This window comes from Desmodus rotundus, chromosome 3, assembly GCF_022682495.2.
Source record: "Desmodus rotundus isolate HL8 chromosome 3, HLdesRot8A.1, whole genome shotgun sequence".
NCBI lineage: Eukaryota > Metazoa > Chordata > Mammalia > Chiroptera > Phyllostomidae > Desmodus > Desmodus rotundus.
The window spans coordinates 109,149,777-109,171,870 of NC_071389.1; the positions used below are offsets into that span (position 1 = coordinate 109,149,777).

Genomic DNA, 22,094 nt, shown 5'->3' on the forward strand with positions numbered 1-22,094 from the left:
AAAATTCAAATAAAAAAGTAAAAATATCATAATTTCAAACTTATTTGTGAATTTTTAAGAAAATATAGATAAGTAAAATTAAGGAAATAAAATCCAAGCATGATTCTCCTGCACCCAGAGCTGATCCCATTAACATGTTATTTCTTATTCACTTTGGGTTTTTTTCTTTCTATGACTAGAGATGCATAGTTTTGGTTCATTTGCGGAAATGGGATCATCCTCTACATACTGATTTTAACCTTTTTTTCACCAATAATATATTATAAACAACTTACCACATTATCAAATATTATATTTGTATGACTTTTAATACTGTAGTATAAGAACTCAATTTAATTAAGCCTCTGTAGATGGATTTTTACTTTTTTTCTCATTGTTTTTCTATTCTAGACAATGTTGTGATGGACAACCTGGTAATCTCTGCATATAGCCATGATCATTTTCTCAGAACGCTAAATTTTAATTTAAAAATTTAACTTTCCCCTAATGATCATGGCTCAGTTGGTTGAACATCATCCTGGAAAGCAAAAGGTCGATTCCCGAGCAAGGCGCCGGGCAGGGCACATGCCTGGGCTGCGGGCTGGTCCTGGTTTGTGGCGAGTGCGAGAGGCAACTGATCGATGTTTCTCACATTGATGTTTCTCTCCCTCTCTTTCTCCCTCTCTTCCTCTGTCTCTAAAAATAAATAAAAATAAAATGTTTTTTTTTTAAACTTAACTTTAGCTTCTGGTGAATGGGGACAAAATTTCCTACACTCCCGAGCAATAAATGATCTAAACCAGAGAAGTGGCAGGAACACGGCAGTCACTGGTTTTAGACTGGATTCCGAGGCCGGCAGTTTCGTGGAGGGCTGGTGGAAAACTGACCGGGGGCAGGAACGAGGGGAAGGACGGGAGGATGTCCACACCTTCTGATAGCTGGGCTGGAAATGAAACCACCAAAAAGCAAGGGAGGAAATTAAAAGGGAGGTAAAGAGAGTTAAGGAATGAAGAATATGATTGTTGAAAAAAAGGGGAGAGAGAAGGTCAGTTTTAAGGCCTGATATGACCGGTAGACAAAACATTCATCCTCACTGTGAGGCCAGTTGTCACGTCTACTATACACCATGCGCTGTTGGGTGACAAAGCATCGAGCTGCTTTCCCTGCATCGCCCAGAGCCCGCGTCACTGCTGTGGGCTCATGAAATGCAAAAAAGTATAACATGCAACTTGGTAAAACATGAAAAAAAAGACAGAGCTACCCAGGGAAGAAAATTCATTTAATGCATTACAAAGTAATACCTAAGTACATGTCAGTGTTCTGTCTTACACCTCCGTTTGCCCGCCAGTATGGGGAACCTAAGATTATCTGTAAGGGGCATATTTCAGGGTACTCAGTTTAGGCCGCTTCCTCAGTTACCACTTTGTCAAGGAAGAGAGGTGTGGCTGTGATTTAATGAACTCTAGCCCTTGGGAGAGTGATGCTTACTGTCAGAAATGGGCCAAGATCCCTTTGGGTGAAGACCCACAATGGATAATACAAGGTGTCCTAGGTATACAGAGCACATTCTAATTTTTCAAGCCATGTGTGCTGGGACCTGACTTGATGGTTCCCGGTCCCAACCCTTTTCCATGATCATGTCTTTCAAGTCTTCCTTGCTGGCCTTGATGTCTACCCTTGAACTCTTCTTGGCCATTTGTGAGCTCACGGTCACCAACAGTTCACCCTCCTTCCAAACACAAACATGCTGAACCCACTTGCTCAGAAGCCTGTGTGGGTCCTGCTCACCCAGGGCTTGCTCACACTTCCCTGGCCTGGAGGGCTGGAGGGGCACGTTTAAGTGAGGTACCAGTCCAGTGGGCCTTGTGGAGCGGGTCACTGCCATGGTCATCATAGGGTACATTTGTGAATTGAACCCCAAGTGCACAGCTCAGGAGGGCACCCTCAGGAGCTGCAGAGGCCTGGGGGGAGGGAGGCTGCCAGCCGGACAGGGTGTGTTTCCTGCAGGAGCTGCGCGCAACCACAAGGAAGAGCAGGAGGTAAGAGGAGGAGAGGGAGAAGAGCAGGGTCGGGCAGAGAAGGTGTGGAGGGAACACAAATCGTCAAACGGGGACAGTGCGTGATGAGGAGGAAGTCCACGCGCTGTGGTGGACAGCTCTGGTCACACCGGGCGGTCAGGTCCTGAATACATATCAATCACGCGTGAGTTGTAAACCTTTCTGTATGTAAATTCAGAATAATCTTTCAATAAATAGCTTTTCAATGAGAGGTTAAATACATATTCAATTGGAACGATACCCTTACTTCAGTGATGAAATAATGACTTGAATGTATTGGCAGACTTTGAATATAATTGCTTTCAGGCCTTGGGCCTTTTCAGATTTTTAAAAATGGGCTCAGAAAGTAGCAAAAACATTCAAAATCAAATCTGGTAGTTAATATATGAAATCAAAGTGGGTAATGTCATTATTTTGGTTCCCCAAAATGAGATGGGGTTTCCTACACGCCTTCAATAGACTCCGAAGGCCACTGCCGGGGGGAAGGCATGCGCTCTGAGCACAGGGAAATCTTCCAAATGGGATAACTTCTCAGGGGCTACTTTGAGCAGTGCCTCCCTGCAGTCTGTGATTTCTGGCACAGGTGCTGACAGGTCAGCCACGTTGCTTTAAAAGCCCACCTGGTTAAAAAAAAAAGGGGGGTCTCCATCCAGTCACCTGCTTTCTAGGAAAGCGGTGGTTTTGTTTGACTCAATATTCCTATCTTAACTGTATGCCTCTGTAAGCTCTATCTGTGCCTGGACCCGCCATCCTTTTGAATGCAGAGAGGAAATGTCCCCACCAGCTGCACTTCATGTAGCTGGGCTGGAGTTAGCGACAAGCTATGAAGGAGGCCAGATGCTGGGAAAATCAAAAGCACTCTGTTTAGATTGTGAAGAAAATATGTAAAAGTAATTCTGGTATTTCCAAACTGGATGCTGGGATGAAGGTGATGGATAAGGTGAGGGATCTGGTAGCCAGGAGCCCCACTGACTCCTGACACTTGGACCCTGGGCCAGGCAGCACTTTCACAGAGGTGAAGTTGCCTCAAAGAGGCATGGAAGGACAAGTGTCTCCTTCAACAACAGTCTTTCTGCAGCAAAGCCCTGGGACATCCTGTCAGTGAAGGTGTATGGGAGTCCGAGGGGATCAGCTGGCCCTGATACTGCACCCGCTCTGGACGCTGACCTACTCTGCGGACAGACCCTGATTCTAAACCCAAACTCCAACCTGGGAAACACAACGACCCAGCCAGGCCTGGCACAGAGACCCTCCGAATGGTGAGGAGCCAACGGAGAATGACTCTGGGTCTGTTTCAGGATTACTTCACTGTCTATGCTCGCTGGAATTTTATTGAATATGCAAGTGTTTCAGCAATGTGTTTTCCTACTTGCCTTCAAAGGTACACTGAAGGCCCTACTCTTGCTTAGTTCAGCATCCAGGTGCTTAGGTAAGGAATCATTTTCGCGATCTGTCTGTCTAGAATTCAGATGCCTCCCCCACCTCCAGGGCCTCCATCTCTACCTAAGCCTCCTCCTCTCCCTGGAGCGTTGCAGCAGCCCCCTAGCTGTCCTGGTTTGTACCCTTGTCCCCTTTTATCTCCCCTCAAACAGGGCTGCCGGCTCACACCCTGTCCTGGCTCTGGCCCTGCAGCTCCTGTCTCCCTCTGCATTGACCTTGTCTTTCTGATGTGTTGATACCTTAGGGACTTGATGACTCTGGAGAGACTGTCCCTCCTACAGTGTCCTGTGAGGCACCTTTCATACCCAAATCAACCAGTCTAGGGCCAGCACCCCCAAACCTCCTCTGTGGACCTCTTATCCTCAAGGCCACTACCTGCCTGCCCTAATCTGCCCAGGGCCAGGTGCCAGACCACCAGGGGCAGCCCAAGGCCCCAGAGCCCACTGATAGTCTCCAAATTAGCCCGCCCTGCGCCTGCTTGCCCACACTCTCCAATTCCTTTCCACGGAAACCACAACAAAGTCTCGTGCTCAGTTTCCCCCTTCCCCTCTGCTTCCTGACTGGCCCTGGCGTGTCCTTGTGTGGCCCTTATAGTGTGGTGTGCCCTCTCCTCTGGGGACTGTGAATGTGACAACTGCCTTTGCAGCAGCAGTCACCTCCTGATCCGTGGGCCTTGCCATGCCTGAATGACCACAAAACCTGCCTTTTAAAACACCACAGAGGCAAAGTCAAGGTCTTCACACATCCTAGACTCTGCTGCCCACTGCAGTGGCCACTAATTACATGTGGCTACTGAGCGCCTAAAATGTGCCTAGTCAAAATTGAGATGTGTGATCAGTGTGAAATATACAATGGACTTCAGAAACAATACAAAAAAAGTAAAATATCTCATCAATAATGTCTATATGGACCACATGTGGAAATAGATACATTGGGTCATATAAAATATATAAAAGTTAACAATTTGCCCTGGCTGGGTGGCTCAATTGGTTGGAGCATCATCCTATACACTAAAAGATTGCAGGTTCAATTCCCAGTCAGGGCACATACCTAGGATGCAGGTTCGGTCCTTGGTTTGGAAGAGTACAGGAGGCAACTGATCGAAGTTTCTCCATCTCTCTTTCTCTCCCACCCTCGCTCTCCAAAAATTAATAAATGTATCCTCGGGGAGGATTAAAAAAATTAATGATTTGACTTTGGGTGGTGGGCATATAATGCAACACACAGATCATGTACCATAGAAATGTACACCTGAAACCTATATGACCCTATTAACCAATGTCACCTCAATACATTTAATTAAAAATTAAATTAACTTGTTTCTTTTTACTTTCTTAGGATTCTTTCTTACTAGAAAACTGAAAAGTACACTCATGGCTGTAATATTTCCACTGGACAATACTAGAGCCTCCAGTACCTACCCTTCTGGCTTCATCTTCCCTCCTCTGCCTTGCTCACACTATCCCCTCATACTGGCCTCCTAGGATGCACTCGGCAGGCTCCTGCCTCAGGACCTTTGTATTTGCTATTCTCTGCACCTGGAATGAGCCTCTCAGATACCTGTATGGCTGGCTCCCTCACTTCCCTCACATCTCTACCCAGGGCTACCTCGTAGTGAAGACTGCTCTGGCCTTCCTCTATAAAATGTCAGCATCACCCCCCCCCCCAATTCCTATCTCTCTCCTCTGCATTATTTGTCATGCTTAATATGAATCCCTAGCCAATATTTGGCTAGTTTAGCTTGTTTGTTATCTGTGTGCCCAGCAGCATGAATGCTAATACGGCAGGGATTTGGGTCTCTTTTGTTCTCTGCTGTATCCTCCTCCCTACCTAGAAAGATCAGTGCTTTGCACAAAGTAACACTCAATAAATATTTGTCGAATGAATGAATACAGACTGCAAGCTTTTAGCCTCAGGATCCTTGTTCCAAATGAGAGAAGTCAAATACATATAACAGATAAAAACAGGATTTGGTTGTTGAAGCAGGTGAGAGGCCTGCTGGGAGTTGGGAACGGGGCCAGCTGAGGCCGGGCCATGGCCAAGAGGCACTCAGACCCACTCAGACCTGCTCAGCCCTGTCAGACGGTAGTGATGGGTGGAGGGTGGAACAGGCTGGAAAGGAGACAACAACGGATAATTTGCATTTTAAAAAAGCTTCCTGTAAAATATGTAGGACCTGCTCACTGAGATCAGCCCTTGGTGCTGTGACTTTTTACACGAGAATGAATAACTGGCCTGGCTTATAGGGCAGGTGGTCCAGAAGCTTGCTGCAGAGTCTTGAATCTCCAGAAATATTCATCGAATTTTGCGTTTAACCACTTCCCAAGTGAATGCTGTGCATATCGCTCCTCCAAATGTAGTCAGCTCCATTAACGGAAGGGCAAAATGTGATATACAGGCGGCCGCTCCGCTGCGGGAGCGGAAGAGCCAGAGGTGCTGCCAGCTCTCCCCTCCCTCAGTTGCCTTCTGGCACCAAGCAGCCACGCGTCGGGGCGGCAGGACAGCCGACGCCCTGTAGGCCGCACTTGCAGCTAGTAGCGCCTCCCGCACGGTCCCCGCCTGCTCCCAGGCCGCGGGAGCCTGAGGCCATTCCCGGGTGGGGGTGAGGGCGGCACGCAGGCGCGCGCTGCTTGGAAAGCAGGATGCGCATCAAGATTCCGGCGGGACTGGCGGAGCTGCTGCAGGGTTTCACGGTGGAGGTGCGGAGGCACCAGCCGGGGGACCTGCTGGAGTTCGCGCGCCCACTTCACGTGCCTGCAGCAGGAGAACGAGCGCAAAGGCGCAGAGTGCCATGGCCTTGAGGGCAGGACCTGGGGGAACGCGGGCGCCGCTGCTGGAGGTCAGCTTCGCTGCGGAGGAGCCCTTGCACACCGGCTCCAAGAACCGGGAGCAGAAAGAAGGGGAGGAGGCAGCGGATACAGGGGTGTTCAAGCTCCAGTAATAAACCGATTCACGAGGCGTGCCTCTGTTTGTGCAGAAGTTTATAATCCTGATGAAGAAGATGCTGATGCAGAGCCCAGGATTATACATTCAAACACCGATGATCAAAAAAGAATCAGTTGCAAGGGGCTTGCAAAGACATCCTGCTGTTTAAGAACCTGGATCGGGAGCAAACATCTCAAGTGTTAGATGCCACGTTTGAAAAATTAGTCAAAGAAGGGGAACATGTAATTGATCAAGGTTATGATGGTGACAACGAGTATATCATCACTAGAGGAACATTTGATATTTCTGTGAAATGTGGTGGTGTTGGAAGATGTGTTGGTGACTACAACAGACAGCTGTGGGAGTTGTGGCGAGCTGGCCTTAACGTACAGTTCCAGTCCCTGTGCTGCAGCTACCGCCACTGCGGCCGTCCTGGCGCTCTGTGGGGTTTGGACGGGTAGCCTTCAGAAGAATGATTGTAAAAAATAATGCCAAAAAGAGAAAAATGTATGAAAATTTTATTGAGTCACTGCCATTCCTTAAATCTTTGGAAGTTTCTGAACACCTAAAAGTGGTAGATGTTACAGGCACCAAAGTATACAGCGATAGAGAACAAATTATTGCTCAGGGAGATTTGGCTGATTCTTTTTTCGCTGTACAATCTGGAGAAGTAAAAATTACTATGAAAAACAAGGCACGGATGTGCAAGCATTTGAAAGGCTTTAAGGACCTTCCATGGAAATTATGAAAATGAACATCACCACCTATGGAGAACAATCAGTTTCCCTGTTTGGAACAAATATGCTTATTGTTGAACCCACTGCACGAAGTACATGGAGCAAGAAGACCTACAGTAACAACATTACACAGTGATGACTTGTTTACTGAGAATGTGTTTGTGTAGATGCCAAGCACTTCCTGCGATCCCCATATTTTTCCTTTTTGTTTACATTTACAATGTATCAGTGAACAACAGTGGTTTAATAAGCAATAGGCTTTAATATCACTTTCTAAAGAGGAAATCATAAAAATATTGACATACTGATAAAATGATTTTCTTTTGCAGGGGGTTTTAGATATTTTTTATCTAAAATAAAGTGGGACAGTTGTCCCACTTTTTTCGCCTTTGCCCCCTCCGCCTGGTACCCCCTTCCTTCCAGCAATCACTCCCCCGTTAGTTCATGTCCATAAGTCATGCATGTAAGTTCACTGGCTTCTCCATTTCCTGTACTATTCTTAACCCCACCCTGTCTGTTCTGTACCTACCAATTATGCTTCTTAATCCCTGCACCATTTTGCCCCTGCTCCCCTCTCCCCCTCTCACTGATAACTCTCCATGTGATCTCCATACCTATGATTCTATTCCTGTTCTGGTTGTTTGCTTAGTTTTTTTGTTTGTATTTTTACATTCAGTTGTTGATATTTGTGAATTTGATACTTTTTTAATGTTCATGGTTTTGATCTTCTCTTTCTTAAGTAAGTCCCTTTAACATTTCATGTAATAAGGGCTTGGTGATGATGAACTCTTTTATCTTTACCTTGTCTGGGAAGCACTTTATCTGCCCTTCCCTTCTGAATGATAGCTTTGCTGGATAGAGTAATCTTGGATGTAGGTCCTTGCTTTTCATGACTTTAAATACTTCTTGTCAGTCCCTTCTTGCCTGCAAAGTTTCTTTTGAGAAATCAGTGATAGTCTTATGGGAACTCCTTTGTAGGTAACTCTCTGATTTTCTCTTGCTGATTTTAAGATTTTTCTATTTATCTTTTAGCTTTGGCATTTTAATTATGCTGTGTCTTGGTGTGGTCCTGTTTGGGGCCAACTTGTTTGGGACTTTCTGTGCTTCCTGGACTTGTATGTCTATTTCCTTTGCCAAATTAGGAAAGTTTTCTTTCATTATGTTTTTTCAAATAAGTTTTCAATTTCTTGCTCTTCCTCTTCTCCTGGCATCCCTATGATTCAGATGTTGGCACTTTTGGAGATGTCCTGGAGTCTTCTCATTTTTTTGAATTCTTGTTTTTTATTTCTGTTCTGGTCAAATGTTTATTTCTTCCTTATGTTCCAAATTGTTTATTTGAATCCTGGCTTCCTTTTCTTCACTATTGGCTCCCTGTGGACTTTTCTATTTAACTTAGTGCAACCTTCATTTTTTTTTTCTTTACGTTGTTGCCATACTCATTGAGTTCTCTGAGCATCCTGATCACCAGTGTTTTGAACTCTGCATCTGATAGGTTGGCTATCTCCATTTCATTTTGTTCTGTTCTTTCATTTGGCCATATTTCCTTGTCTCCTCAATATGGCAGCCTCCCTGTATTTGTTTCTATGTATTAAATAGAGCTGCTTTTACCTCCTGTCTTAGTAGTGTGGCCTATGTAAGGCACCTGTAAATTGTGTGGGGTGGAGACTTAGGTAATTGCCAGGATGAAGCAACCCACTTCACCACTTTCGGCTCTGTGTCAGGGGAGGGCTGAGAGAGGGGACAAATGCTGGAGGTTTTTACCATCACTTGCCCCATTTCCAGTCATTTCACCCACTTCCTGTATGTGACTGGTACCCTTATAGCTGCAGCCCTGGTGGTGAAACCCAGTGGGTAGGTTTGTGTACATTCTAAGTCTGTGCAAGCACTTTAAGTAGCAAAAATCTGGCAGTTTCTTCCGCCACCCCAAATCCCGCTGGTTTTTACAGGCACAGGTAATGGGAATTATCTTTGTGGTGCTGGAACCCTAGGCTGTGCAGTCTGTCCTGGGGCTGGGATCACTTGCTCCCAAGGTTTTCCCTCCCGATTTTTACTCACCACACGTGAATGTGGGACCATCCATTCCACAGCCACTGCCTCTCAACACCACACCGCCTCTCCACTGGTCTCCACCACTTGTCCTCTCCTACTCATTTGGATGAATGGGGCTTCTTTAAATCTTTGGTTGTCAGACTTCTATACAGCTCAATTTTTCTGATGGTCCTGGGTGTTATTAGTTTTGAGATCTGGTTGTAATTCTTTCTTTGGTTGCATGAGGAGGCGAAGCATGTCTACCTACGCCTCCATCTAGACCAGAAGTCCCTAATGAAATGATTTTCTACTCCCCAAAATTGACTGAAAGTTTTATTCACATGATTGTAATATACTGAAAGTATCTGTGCTTGCGAAGATAATTAATGGATGTTATCATAGGCAATTTGTGTTCGTTTTGACTTAGATTGATATGTCAGTGACTATGCCCATGTAAGAGGGAACTTGGCAATGAATGATGCTGTACAGCATGATTTCATTCTTTTTATAATTCATTTTATATATATAGTAAGTACAATTTTAATTATTTTTGTTTTAAAGTTTTTCTGGCTTGATAAGTTATGTGCTAGCCTTGGTCTATTGGTGAAATGGTACAAAACATCATATGCAATTTAAGAACCTTTTATATTTTTGCAATAATGTGCATTTTGACTTCGTTGGCATAATGTCAGTAACCAGTAATTTTATGAACAGGCAATTTAGTCATTGTAATGGGGAAGAGTCTTTTTTAGAAGACAGATCATTAGCTCTTTTTCCTCATAAGGCACAGGTGGCAAACACAAGGCCTGTGGGCCGAATCCGGCCCCCACCTTGTTCTATCCTACCCAGCACCTTGTTTCTACCCAGCAGCAGTGCCGAGCTCCTCACCCTTAGTTAAGGAGTCATTACATTCATACAGTCCTAAAATTATTTCGGCCCTTTGAGGGCAACCGTGAGGCTGAGGTGGCCCCTGGAAAAAATGAGTTTGACACCCCTGTATAAAGTATATATCTCTGCTTCCTTTTTCATTTACAATTCTCTGTGTTCTTTATCTTTAAAAATTTGAGTTTGACATTTAATGTGACAGAGTTTTTAAAAACTATTAATTTACTTATTGTCTTCTAAAAGTCTAAGATTGTATACACCGTACACTACAAAAACTCTACACCAAAAATAATTTGGGGTCCTTATCAACATGCCCACAGGATATTTCTTTGTTCTTCACCTGGTATCCGTAACACAGTTCTTTCAGACACCTGCTCCCATGGGGTTCCTGCAAGGTGGCAGAAATAAATTTTTATAAGCACAATCATATGCAAAGATAAAAGGAATCTCTGCCCAATCCAAATGTACCATTAGGCCTTTCCATATGCTTTAATGTAGACTCATAGAGTGAAGAGTGACCTCAACCAGAATAGATTTTCACTGATAACTGATACACCTATTACTGTCTCCATAAGATGAATTATATTCAACCAAAGCAATATAGCCTTATATTTCTAGCCTACCTGACCTCAATGTCTAGAACAATTAATTCTAACCAGTTCACTTTTAAATGAGCAATTCCATTTTGGGAAACATTTTAAAGAAATATATACATAGGTAAAATTATTCTGTGGCTACTGTGGTCTTATTAGAGAATGTTTATGGTCTTACTTATATAGTGAAAATGTGGTTAAAACACGTTAACCAAGTAATGTATATATAAGAAGTTAAAGTATGTAAAGTATAACTTCAGCCACATTTTAGAATACCATTTAACAGTTTTGGAAACGTTCTTGTAGGAAGAGAGCTTACTATATGAAGATGAATTGTTTTTTATTTAATATTGTTTTTAAAGCCACGTTAATAAAAACCACACAGAACCCTAGACTTTTGGTTCATTATTCTGTATTCTTTACTCACTTTTTCAGGCTACCTATTTTGTTGCATAAGCTGACTGTTACTATTTATGGAATAGCAAAAATTAAAAAGCTTATTTAATAAAGAACTCTGACTGAGGCCATAAGTGCCAGTTACATTATTTTCAGTATTGTTGGTTACATTTTAAATTTCCTTATAATAAAGCATAATTTTATAATAAACCAAAAATAAAGTGATATACACACACACACACTCAGTAGAATACTATTCAGCCTTAAAAAGGAAGGAGATCTGTCACAGGCTACAACGTGGCTGAAGCTTGAAGGCATTACGCTCAGTGACATAAGCCAGAATTGAAAGGACAAGCACTGTGTGACTCCACTCACATGAGGAGCCAGAGTGGTCAGGTTCAGAAAGACCGAAATTAGAACAGTGGTTGCCAGGGGCTGGGAGGCAGAGAGAAATGGCGAGATGCTATTTAATAGGTACAGAGTTTCGGTTTGGGGTGATGCAAAAGTGCTGTGGTTGTATAACAATGTGAATGTACTTAATGCCACTGAACCATACACCTTAAAATGATTAAAATGGTAAGTTTTATGTCTATATATTTACATGTGCTTCTGAGTCTCCTGGGCTGGGGCCTAAGAATTGCTAAAGAGGTTTCTGAACGACGCTGATGTTGCCCGTCTGAGGACCAGAGGGCAGCTGACACCAGGAAGTGCAGCACCGTCCAACCCCTGCCTCATGGCATCTGGATCCAGCGTCCCGTCACGGCCGAACGTGGAGCCTGCTGCCCCTCAGTCTCAGTCAGTCCTCTTTGTGAGTACCATTTTGGACAATAAACACAAGGCCCCCCCAACTCCACTGGGAGCAACTCCTCTCCTTAAAAGGCCTCCTGGAGGGAGCCTCACCTCACAGCACTTCCACCAGAGAGTTCACGCGCACTTCCTCCCCCACACGAAGGGGAATATTCCGTGTGTAAGAGCGTAGGTAGAAAACCCGTGTAAGTCAACAAAGAATGAGAAACACCTCGTGGGAAGACGGCTCAGAATAGTAATGAAGAAGCATTTAGTAAAATAAGAAAAACCGACGGCCACTAAGTGTCAAAGTGACAAATCTCATTTGTGATCACAAGAATGGAAGAAAACACGTCAAGAATGCATTTTTCATATATTGGATTGGAAAAAATTTGAAACACTAATAACCAGTGTTGGCATGAGTGTGAGGACAATGACCCGCATTCTCAGACTGGAGGGGCTGTAAATATGTACATTTGTGGAGGAACTCAGCAATACGCAACAAAAGCCTTCAAAACACACCCCCCCTTTGTATCATACTACTCCCAGGAGTTCGCTCTCAAGAAACGAGTGGATGAATGCACAAAGACAGAGGTACCAGGTGACTCACCAGTGTTATTTATCGCAGAAACCTACCCAAACCTCCCAAATAATGGCAAAATACGTTCTCTGTAAGAGCACTACATGGCTGCTTTAAATGGTGCTGTGGCTTACAGTTGTACCTTCAGTTACCTGGAAGGGTGTCCAGCATATGCAAGTTGGGAAAGCACTTTAAAGAGCAAGGCCTTATACTTACAACGCAAAAACTTGGAGTCAACGTTACGGTGGTTGTCTCTGGGTGGAAAATTTGGAATATTTTTATTATGACTCTGGTTGTTGCTTACTTGCATTATCTAGTTTTTCTACAATGATCATGTATTGCTGGAGTTAATTTTTTATCTCCCATTTTGGCACATGAGGAGGAGTACACAAGAGAAATCATAGTTACAAAGATTAAAGCTGTTCCCAGGCTGCGCCCTTGCGTAACGTGGGAGCATGGCAGGCGGACTGAAAAGGCAATAATGAGAATGAATGTCAAGGGATGAGCCGTTCAGGGGAACACAGTCCCTCTGGAAGAAGCAGAGTCTCCAATGTTTACCAAGCTCCCACCACCGAATGCCATCAAGGACACTGTGAATCCGCAAATAGCACCAGGCTATGGGTGGAAAGGTAGTTTACCTTCTGCCCTCACCAGCTGCCATTTAAGGGGCACAGGAGTCAGGTGTCAGGCTCAGCACTTTGCCCATATTCTCTCGTCTAAGCCCAAGGACACCCATGGCATGGGCGTGGGGATCATCCTTGTTTGAAAAGGGGGTGGCTAGTCGGTGCAGAAGACCCGATGTGATCAGTCTTCCTGATCCCTCCTCCCCTCCATGCCCCTTCACTCCCTTCCTAGCTCCCACTAAGTGAGTCCCGTGTGTGAGCACAGCTTCCTTGAGGGAGGGACAGGTACTGTCTCCCAGCAACAGGCCCAGGGCTAGACAGTGTCCCTCCCAGCCCTTTCCTGTGAGCTGCATAAGCTGCGGAAACAGGCACTTGGCCCCGTCAATCCTGTTTATTTTGCAGCATGTCTGAGGGGTCTGGGATTTGACAGTAGAGCCCCAGGTTCCACAGCAACCTGGACATGTCCCAGCAATGTTGTGAAAGAGCCACAGTCCAGCTGGGGGACAAGGTCATGGGCACACATTGCATACCGTGGGAGGGAGCCAGGGGCCTTCTTCCTGTAGGGCACTTGGGACTTTGTAACCCGTGTTTGGTGCTGGGAGGTTTCACAGGACAGCAAGCCTGGGGGGGACTCCGTGCCCAGCAGCCCCTTCCCATTACCCAGCCAGCTCCACTTTGGCCAGAAACAGTGCCAGTGCCAGGAGCTAACAGAGGGTGGTGTTTCTGTGCATTGCTCGAGTGACAATTCAGAACACCCCTGGGCCCACAGGCAGGGCTGTGCAGGTTGCACCACTGCCTGAGCTCCTGGGGGTGCCATTTGCACAGACTGAGATGAGGGTCCCCCTGCAGCGGCACCAGCGCAGTCCATTCGGGATCCAAGCGACTCATATCTAGAACTCACTTCCTCAGGGACCTCAACTATACTAAACACAAACAAAACGAGATGGGAAGCAGAAAAGCCTTCAGAAGTAGAAATACAGATTTCTAAGGCCAGAGTTACGAAATCACTCACTAGCAAATGAAGCAGACCCTCAGTCAGAGCAATTTGCCTTCACTGGTACATCTCCCATCTGTCGTAACAAAGTACGACAGCTGGGTGGCTTATAAACAACACGAACTTATTTCTCCCAGGTGTGGACACTGGAGGTGCTGGCCTGGTCAGTTTCTGGTGATGCCCTCTTCTGGTTGCTGTCCTATAGCCTCTCGTGGTGGGGACAGGGAGCTCTTTGCGGTGTCTCTTATAAGGGCACTCATCCTATTCATGAGGTCTCCACCCTCATGCCCTAATTACTTCCCGAAGGCCCCACCTGCTAATACCAAAACCTTGGGGATCAAAATTTCAACATATAGTTGGCAGGGGACAAAAACATTCAGACCACAACATCCCCCAAGTCAGTTTGGTTGTCTGGTTTCCCACTTAACAGATGATGAGAAGAGCCTGGGGGTAGAGTGGTTGCTCCTGTCAGGTCCCTTTCATTTGGCCTGTGCACCTGTCCCCCTGTCCCCTAGCACCTGAGAATATTGGCTGGTAGGGACTCATAGATGTCCCCTTCTTGGGAGAACTGTCTTTGGCGGGAGTAGGGGGTGGTTTAGAAGCATCCACCCATCCCCACCCTGGACAGCCTACAGCCAATGACAGACTGACATGGGGTACAAAAAATCGCTGCCTTGTCTCAAGGTGTAACCCACCTGGGTGCAGCTCACGCTCCAGAGCTCCCAGTGCAATCAGTCTCCAGCTGAGACCACACCTTGCTTAGCTGGCCCCTGCCTTGTCCTACTCCCTTCACTGCCCTCCTTCCAAAAGAGCACTTGCCCCAGAAATCCAGAGCAGCAAATCCACTGCCTCCATCTCTGCCTCAAGGAAACCTGAACTAGAACTGAGAGTTCAGTAGAGAGCAGCTATTGGCACGTGGCCACCACCCACTGTTTTCAAGCCAGACACTTGGGTGTCACCTTTAACTCCTCCCTCTCCTTCACACCAGACAACACAAGAATGCTGCACCCCACAGCCCTGGTGCCTAAGCTTGAGTCTGTCCACTCGTCTCTGAGCCTGTGACACCCCCCAAACACAGGACACCATCATTTCCCACGGGTTGTGCTGCTACCTGCTGAGCTTCTGTCCAGTCTGTTCACCTCATGTCACCAGAGAGAGCCTACCAGACCATGTCACTCCCCTGGTCAAACTGCTCAATGACTCCCACTCCATTTAGAATACAGTCCTCCTTTGACAAGACCAGACTTAACCAGGGCCATGCTGACCACCACTCTCACCTCTCCGCCACCTTTCACTCCCAGCACCCCCAGAAATCCCACAGCCTCAACCCCTTGGAACACCAGAACTGCTCTGAGTACCCTGGTTGTGTGCAGACACTGGGGGCGCCGTGGGCATGCTGTGCAGAGCGCTCTCCCCACCTCTTTGCCTGGTCCACTCGTTCACACGCATTCTTCAGGATGGGGCCTGGATGTCGTTTCCCACCATAAACTGCCCAGATCTCTCTGTGCGCCCCCTTACTGCTTATGTTCTTTATCAGAACAATTGCTTGAATTCTTGGCCTCCTCATGCCCATGAGGTCAGGACGGGGAATGTTTTATTTGTGGCTGTGCAATGGGCAATAACTAGGAAGTTATGTCTGTAATAAATGAATGCAATGACAGGGGGTGGCCTGACTTCAAGAACTTGGAAAGCATAGCCATCTGGGGCCACCTAGTATGGGACAAAGAGGCCCTCCCACTCACTCTCATAGCCCCTAAAGCATTCCTGCATCAGAGTCCAGAGTAGTCTACTCTGGCACAGAGAAGGAGAAACTAGCAGGTTCTCTGGGAAACTCTGATGTTAGCAGGACAAGTTCCAATTCTCGGCTCTCGTCACTCTGACCTTAAATAAGCAAGTACATTGTAGCTCTGACCTGCGGTTCTGTCCACCTGGAACATCACTCCCTGGGCACCTGTGTGGCCTGCTCCCCGCCTCCTGCACATTTGAGGCGACTCACACCTTTCCAGAGCGCACTATTTCAAACCTCAGCTCCCCTGTCCCTCGCGTGCCAGCACCGACTCCCTTCTCTGTTTGCTCTCCTCCACAGCAGGCACCGCCCTCTAGCATACCAATTACTTTCCATGTTTGTCTTGTTTCGTGCCTGTCTCCTGGCAGACCGTGAGCCACGAGGGCCGGGTGGATGGGTGTTCCCTGTTGTGTTGAGTGCTGTAGCCGCAGTTACCCAGGGCCTGGCGCGCAGCAGGCACCCAGGAACTCTCTGTTGAATGAATGTGTAAGATCAAAGCGTATAGCTGAGAATGGGCACATAGGACAGAGTAATGCAAATTCCGAGATGAGATTCCGGAAGCATAAAGCCCGAAGCTTTGAAGCTTGGCTTGGCAGGTGGCCTGATGGCAAAAGACAGCTTGATGAAGACAGATACTCAGCCCTGGTTCTCTCCCTTTGTTTTCTCTATCAGTGAAAATGATTTTAAACCAGAAGAGAAGAAAGATTATGTAACAGTATATTTTAGCTCTGAGATACTCATGAGGGAAGACAAGCCTCTTTCTTCTTTATTACATCAAGCCTCAGCCTATTCTGCTTCCAGAGTTAGCAGGAAATGCAGTGTCCATGATTTTTTGGAGGTCCCTTTCCCGCAGAGTTGTTCAAGAGTCCTTGCGGGTGGAGGCCGTGCTTCAAAGTGCCTGCATGCCACTCGGCTGTGTCTCCTTGCCTTGACCCAGACCGTGCATGAGAGGGCGCGAGACCCCAGACGACATTCTTGCCCTCTTTTCTAGACCTGGCCACTGACCCATGTCAAGTCCCAGTTAACAGGGAAGTGCGGCTCATTTGGTTGAGTGCTGTCCCGAAAAGCGAAAGGTCACTGGTTCAGCTACCATTCAGAGCACATGCCTAGGTTGTGGGTTCCATCCCAGGTCAGGGTGTGTACAAGAGGCAACCAATTGATGTTTCTCTCTCACGCTGGTGTTTCTCTCCCTCACTTCCTCCCTCCTTTCCCCTCTCTCTAAAAGAAAGGAGGGTAGGGAAATGGGCAGCTGGCATTGAAGGTTTTCCATCAATTCAGATAAGGCAGCTCCAAGGAAGGCCCCCCCAGGGAGGTGGGGGAGGCACACCAGAGACATAGAGACAATTAGGAATCTTTGAGAAATCATAGGAAATGATGATGAGAGGCAAAGGGACTATGGATATGCCAAGTTGGGGGGACACATAACAGGGTGGACACCAAAAATTATACACTAATGAATGTGACCTTGAGTCCCAACAAACGTCTAGGTTAGATTACCAGACCAATGGTATGTTATTAAGCTGATGTTTCATGTACATTAAGGAGAAGAATAAATGATTCTGGGGAGTTAACTTCTGTCCAGTTAACCTCACACCTTGTTAAGTTTCTTGATAGATTGAAATGCACGAGAAAAGAGTACCTTCGTTTTGGCAAGATGATTTAGGAGTTTCCTTGATCCCGGTCTCTGTAGACAAGTTGGGGAAGTGTTGGCCAGATGAGTCAGCCCTGCCACGTACAATGCACACTTACTGTGCTGGGCTGGACACTGAAATCACAGAAATGAATAAAACATGGCCCTCGTCTTGGAGAAACTCAGCCCTGTGAGTGAGACAGCTACGTAAAGAAGCCATTACGACGCACTTTGACAAGTGCCGTGATGGAGTCGTCTACAAAGTGCCGTGTGCGGCAGTACAAGCGTGACTTCGTAGCTGGTTGAAGAACAATCATTATTCCACGTCAGGGCGGAGGGAGGGCTCTACTGCTGCACCGCGAAGACTGATGCCAATTCTATGTTGTCCAAGCTCTTTTTTTAACACTTACGTGAAGACATCACCGTTATGTTGACTAAATTTGCCAGTGACATCAGCTCGTGGAGGACAGTTAATGCCTTGGCTGTGGATCAGGATTCACAACCTAGAAGACGTATGCCAAAACCTTTAAAACCTAGGAAAGGCACATCAAAATGAAAAGGTACAAGTGAATAAGGAACACCGTAAAGTCTCCACTTGTATTCTGATCTGATTTTCAGAGAAGTCGTTGGAAAAGGTTCCCGAGGGTGTAGATGTCTGCAGGGTCGATAACAGCCAGCCTCAGTGAAGGACTGCCGCAGGCTGAGTGAGCGGTTTCGGGGCTACAGTAGTAACAGTGTGATATTAGAACAATGGTGTTAGTCCCCCCCTATTCTGCACTGATTAGACTGGATCTGGAAAACTGTACTTCATTAACTGAAGGTGCTCACACAGGGGGCAGGGGCCTGGAAACTGAGAAGTAGCTGGAGATCCAAGGATCTGAGGCTGCTGCACCCTGGCAGCCTAGGAGAAACAAGGTGAGACCCGCCGATCCACCCCCACCCCTGCCTGCAGAATGAAGGGGCCCATTCTGGTGATAGCCCTCGCCCCATGAATTAATAGGCTCTAGAAATCACTTTATAGCTCTGTGCTACGGGCCCTGCACTACTCTGACACTGTAAGCCAGCCACTCCTTTTCTTCCCCCTACAAGGAAGGATGACTGACTTCCTTTTGTTCAAGTCTCTTGGGTCCTTAGAGGTTTCCCTGTACCCGTTTCCTAACTTCAGCGGGTGGCCCCTCTCTTTTAGTCTGACTTTCTGATGACCAGGCTCTGTTCCTCCTCTACCAGTCACATTACAGATGGGTCTCTCCAATGAGCCAGTATTGTGTTGGCACTGCTATACTTGGCACACCTGTCTTTTCCATCCTGCCCCATCTCTGCTTCCTCAGATCTTGATGGATACTGGACCTGCGAATTCCAAACCTCAAACTGATTCCTAAATGTTAGCTTTCCTTCTGCCTCATGCCTGCTCCAGCCAGTCCCCTGACACACACAAGCATGCAGTTGTGGGCACACATGCACACACACACACACTCCTATTCACAACTCTCCAGTTCCCCTGTCTGGCTGTTCACCCAACCCCTCAGATCCAGAGGGCTTGACCTGTTGTGCCAAGGGGTAAACCGGCAGGTGCGTGAACATTTCTCTGTGGCAGAGCTCAGCTCAGGAGGAGAAAAAAATGCTGTGAAGATTCTTTGGCTCAGGAGCATTGTGGAAGGGATTCTATGCTTGTGGGGACTTAGACCGGGCCAGTGACCCCAGATGTGGCAGTACACCAGCTTGTTTAACTGCAGATTCCAGAGCCCACCCCAAACCTACTACATTAGAAATCAGAGTGGGAAGTAGGAATCTGTATTCTCAGCAAGTTGACCCCTGGTCCTGAAACTGGCATCTGGACCGATTGACTGCCTCTAAAGTAAAGATCACATTTGCGTTTTTTTCATAATGATGAATCTGAGAAGTCAAGAAATTGTTTAAAATGTTAAAGAGTTTAAAAGGTTAAGTTTCAGCCCTGGCTGGTGTCACCAAGTTGGTTGGAGAGCTGTCCTGTAACTGAAAGGTTGTGCGTTCAATTCCTGGTCAGGGCACATGCTTAGGTTGTGGGTTCGTTCCCCAGTGCAGGTGCTTTTGGGAGGCAACCAGTTGATGCCGTTCTCTCACATGGTGTTTCTCTCTCTGCCTTCCTGTCTCTAACGGGCAATTTAAAAAAAAAACACTTGTGAGGATTAAAAAAAAAAGGTTAAATTTCAGAGCTCCTCATTCCTTAATACTCACTGCCTGCTAAGTCAGGATTGACATTCTTCATGTTGAAGGGTGCTCTTGCTGTTGGGGATTACTTCTTGCTTGGGCAGCAACCAGAAGGTCAAGTGCACAAATGCCAGAGCTTTCCAAGGCTGCACTCTCGGAGTATTTAAGGGGGGGTCCCCTGGGGCACTGGCATGGCCATGCCTGGTGAGCACACCTTTAGCCTTGGTCTGCCTCTGCAGACTCTGGGAACGGCCCCAAACACCTGCTTTCCTCTTGAGCTGGTGAGCCCTTCAGGTGAGTCCACAGTGTCAGGGCTGGGAGCCAGCTCATGACAAGCAACTATTCCAGTTAAGGTACAGGAGCTCAGACCCCCATGTCCACTGGCAGATCAACCCCTTCTCCTCTCTCGTAGCCTGGCCTGGGTTTCCCTTCTCCCTAAAGAAAAGGAGTTTTGAACTCTTACCATTTAGTAGCTGAGATTAGCACCTCTCTACAATTATATATATTTGTATATATATAATATATAAAAATATAAAAATATATATCTTTGTGTATTACCTGCCATTTATCTGACCAATTCCTAACTGTCTCTCTTTTTCAATGTATCACCTTTCCACAAATGAAATTTTTCCCATATCCAAAAAGAGGGCAATAATAACATTACATAATGGAATGATTTTACTTCTTGATGTTACATTTCTTCCCACCATAGATTCATAGATCCCCACTGAGATTCAGATAAACATATGCAAATAAACTAAAACACATTTCATTAATGCTGGATTAAAAGGGACAACTTTTTTTTTTACTGAATGACCCTAGAACAGTTGCAGAAATAGCTACCATGACCTCCATGTTGGGACAGAGAGCGGACAGGCAGAGGAGGGCGCCTGCAAAGGCTCAGATGTCCCGGGAGACCTTCCCGGGAGCGAATGTGCACTCAAAACCCAGAAATCCCAGGACAGCTGCTCAGAGCCACTGATGCCCACGAAATCCACCCGCTGTAAATCCTGGACCTGTGGGAGATTTATGCAGGAATTTGGAGGCAACACAGGGATTTTCTAATAACCAAGGGAGTCAGAGACATTTTACTGCTTTTGAAAAGGCAAAAGCACACGCAGGGCCCTGCTCACCCACCATCGCAGGGCAGGGGAGGAGTGTGCCCTCCCTCTCCGCGCTGCCACTCTAAGGTCCCTCTCTCAGCGCGCGGGAGGGGTGGCACATGGGACAGGGTCGTATCACGTCCTGTCAGAGGTATCACTGATCCATAAGGTCAGAAGAGCAGAAATGCTGTACCCGCTGGTCTTCGAGGTCCCTTGGCTGCCTTTGACCGCTACTCCCTCAGGCAGGAGAGAGAAGTCCTAAGGGGCCGTGTAGCGCCCTCGCCCTTGGGGAATCACTTTTACGTTTCTCATCAATGTTATCAGCCTGGTCTGTTGAATGGCAGATAGGTGGCAAGCAGTGAGGGGAGCCTGGCTCCCCATCACTTTCTGGCTGCAAAGCAAGATCCTTAGGACAGTCCTTTTGCCCTAAAATATCTTTGTAATGAGGACATCGTGGTGCCCGAGTTCCCACCGTTACAGCTACTTTTTCAACTAAATGACTTCATTAATGCAGTGATTCCATGTGTACTTGTCTAGTCCCGGTCCGTTTCTAAGACTAATTAAGTAGATGTAGCCGAGATCAAGGGCAGGTTTGCTTGGGTGTGAGGGCGTCAGGACCATGGGCGTTGCTTGGAGGACGCCTGGCACCTGCGCCTCCGCAAACACGCGGGACTGAGGACTCTGGGTGGTAGCCGGGGAGAGGGCAGAGTGGGGGTGAGGGTGCGGGTGAGGGTGCGGAAGGAGTAGAATAGGTCACAACAGTCGGGGGTCTTGAGAATAAATAGTTTTCCCAACGGAGGTGATGTCATAGTGGACTTCACCACGACTTCTGTTAAAACTAGGTGGGAAAAAGGCAAGCGGATTTGGTCTAAAAAGCAGCACAAAAGTACCTTGAAAAACAACCTGTTTTCATCACCAGAAATCATTTGTTGATTGTTACGCTCAGGATCTGAATAAAGAGTGCCGCAGATTCAATCTCTGCCTCCTTCAAAGCTTGCCCGTCAGAGAGAGACACGTAAGTGGGGCCCGGGGAGCAGGAGAACCCATCGAAACGTGAGTAACTCGGATGCACCGCTGCGGGCGGCAGCTCCGCTGGGGACGAGCAGGGGCAGACCGACGCGCAGGCCGTCCTTCGTCCTCAGCGTTTAGCGTCCCTGCCCGGTGTCAAGCCTGGCACCGGGACTTTTAGGTTTATAAAGATGGAAAAAATTCGGCCCTTGCTGTCAGGGAGGTTACCAGTAAAATATACACACGCCTCGGCGGACACAGCACAGATGTGAAGGCCGACAGGCTGCCACCAGAATTCAACTTCACGGTGCCACTCTGAGCAAGGGTTTCCGCTTCTGTAGCAGGGGGTGAAAGTGT

The 22,094-nt window shown here is 46.9% G+C and overlaps 1 pseudogene; it reads left to right on the top strand.

Moving 5' to 3' along the window:
• The first annotated feature begins 6,118 nt into the window (after positions 1–6,118).
• On the top strand, positions 6,119–7,283 carry LOC112323135 (cAMP-dependent protein kinase type II-beta regulatory subunit pseudogene; annotated as a pseudogene).
• The last annotated feature ends 14,811 nt before the right edge of the window (positions 7,284–22,094 follow it).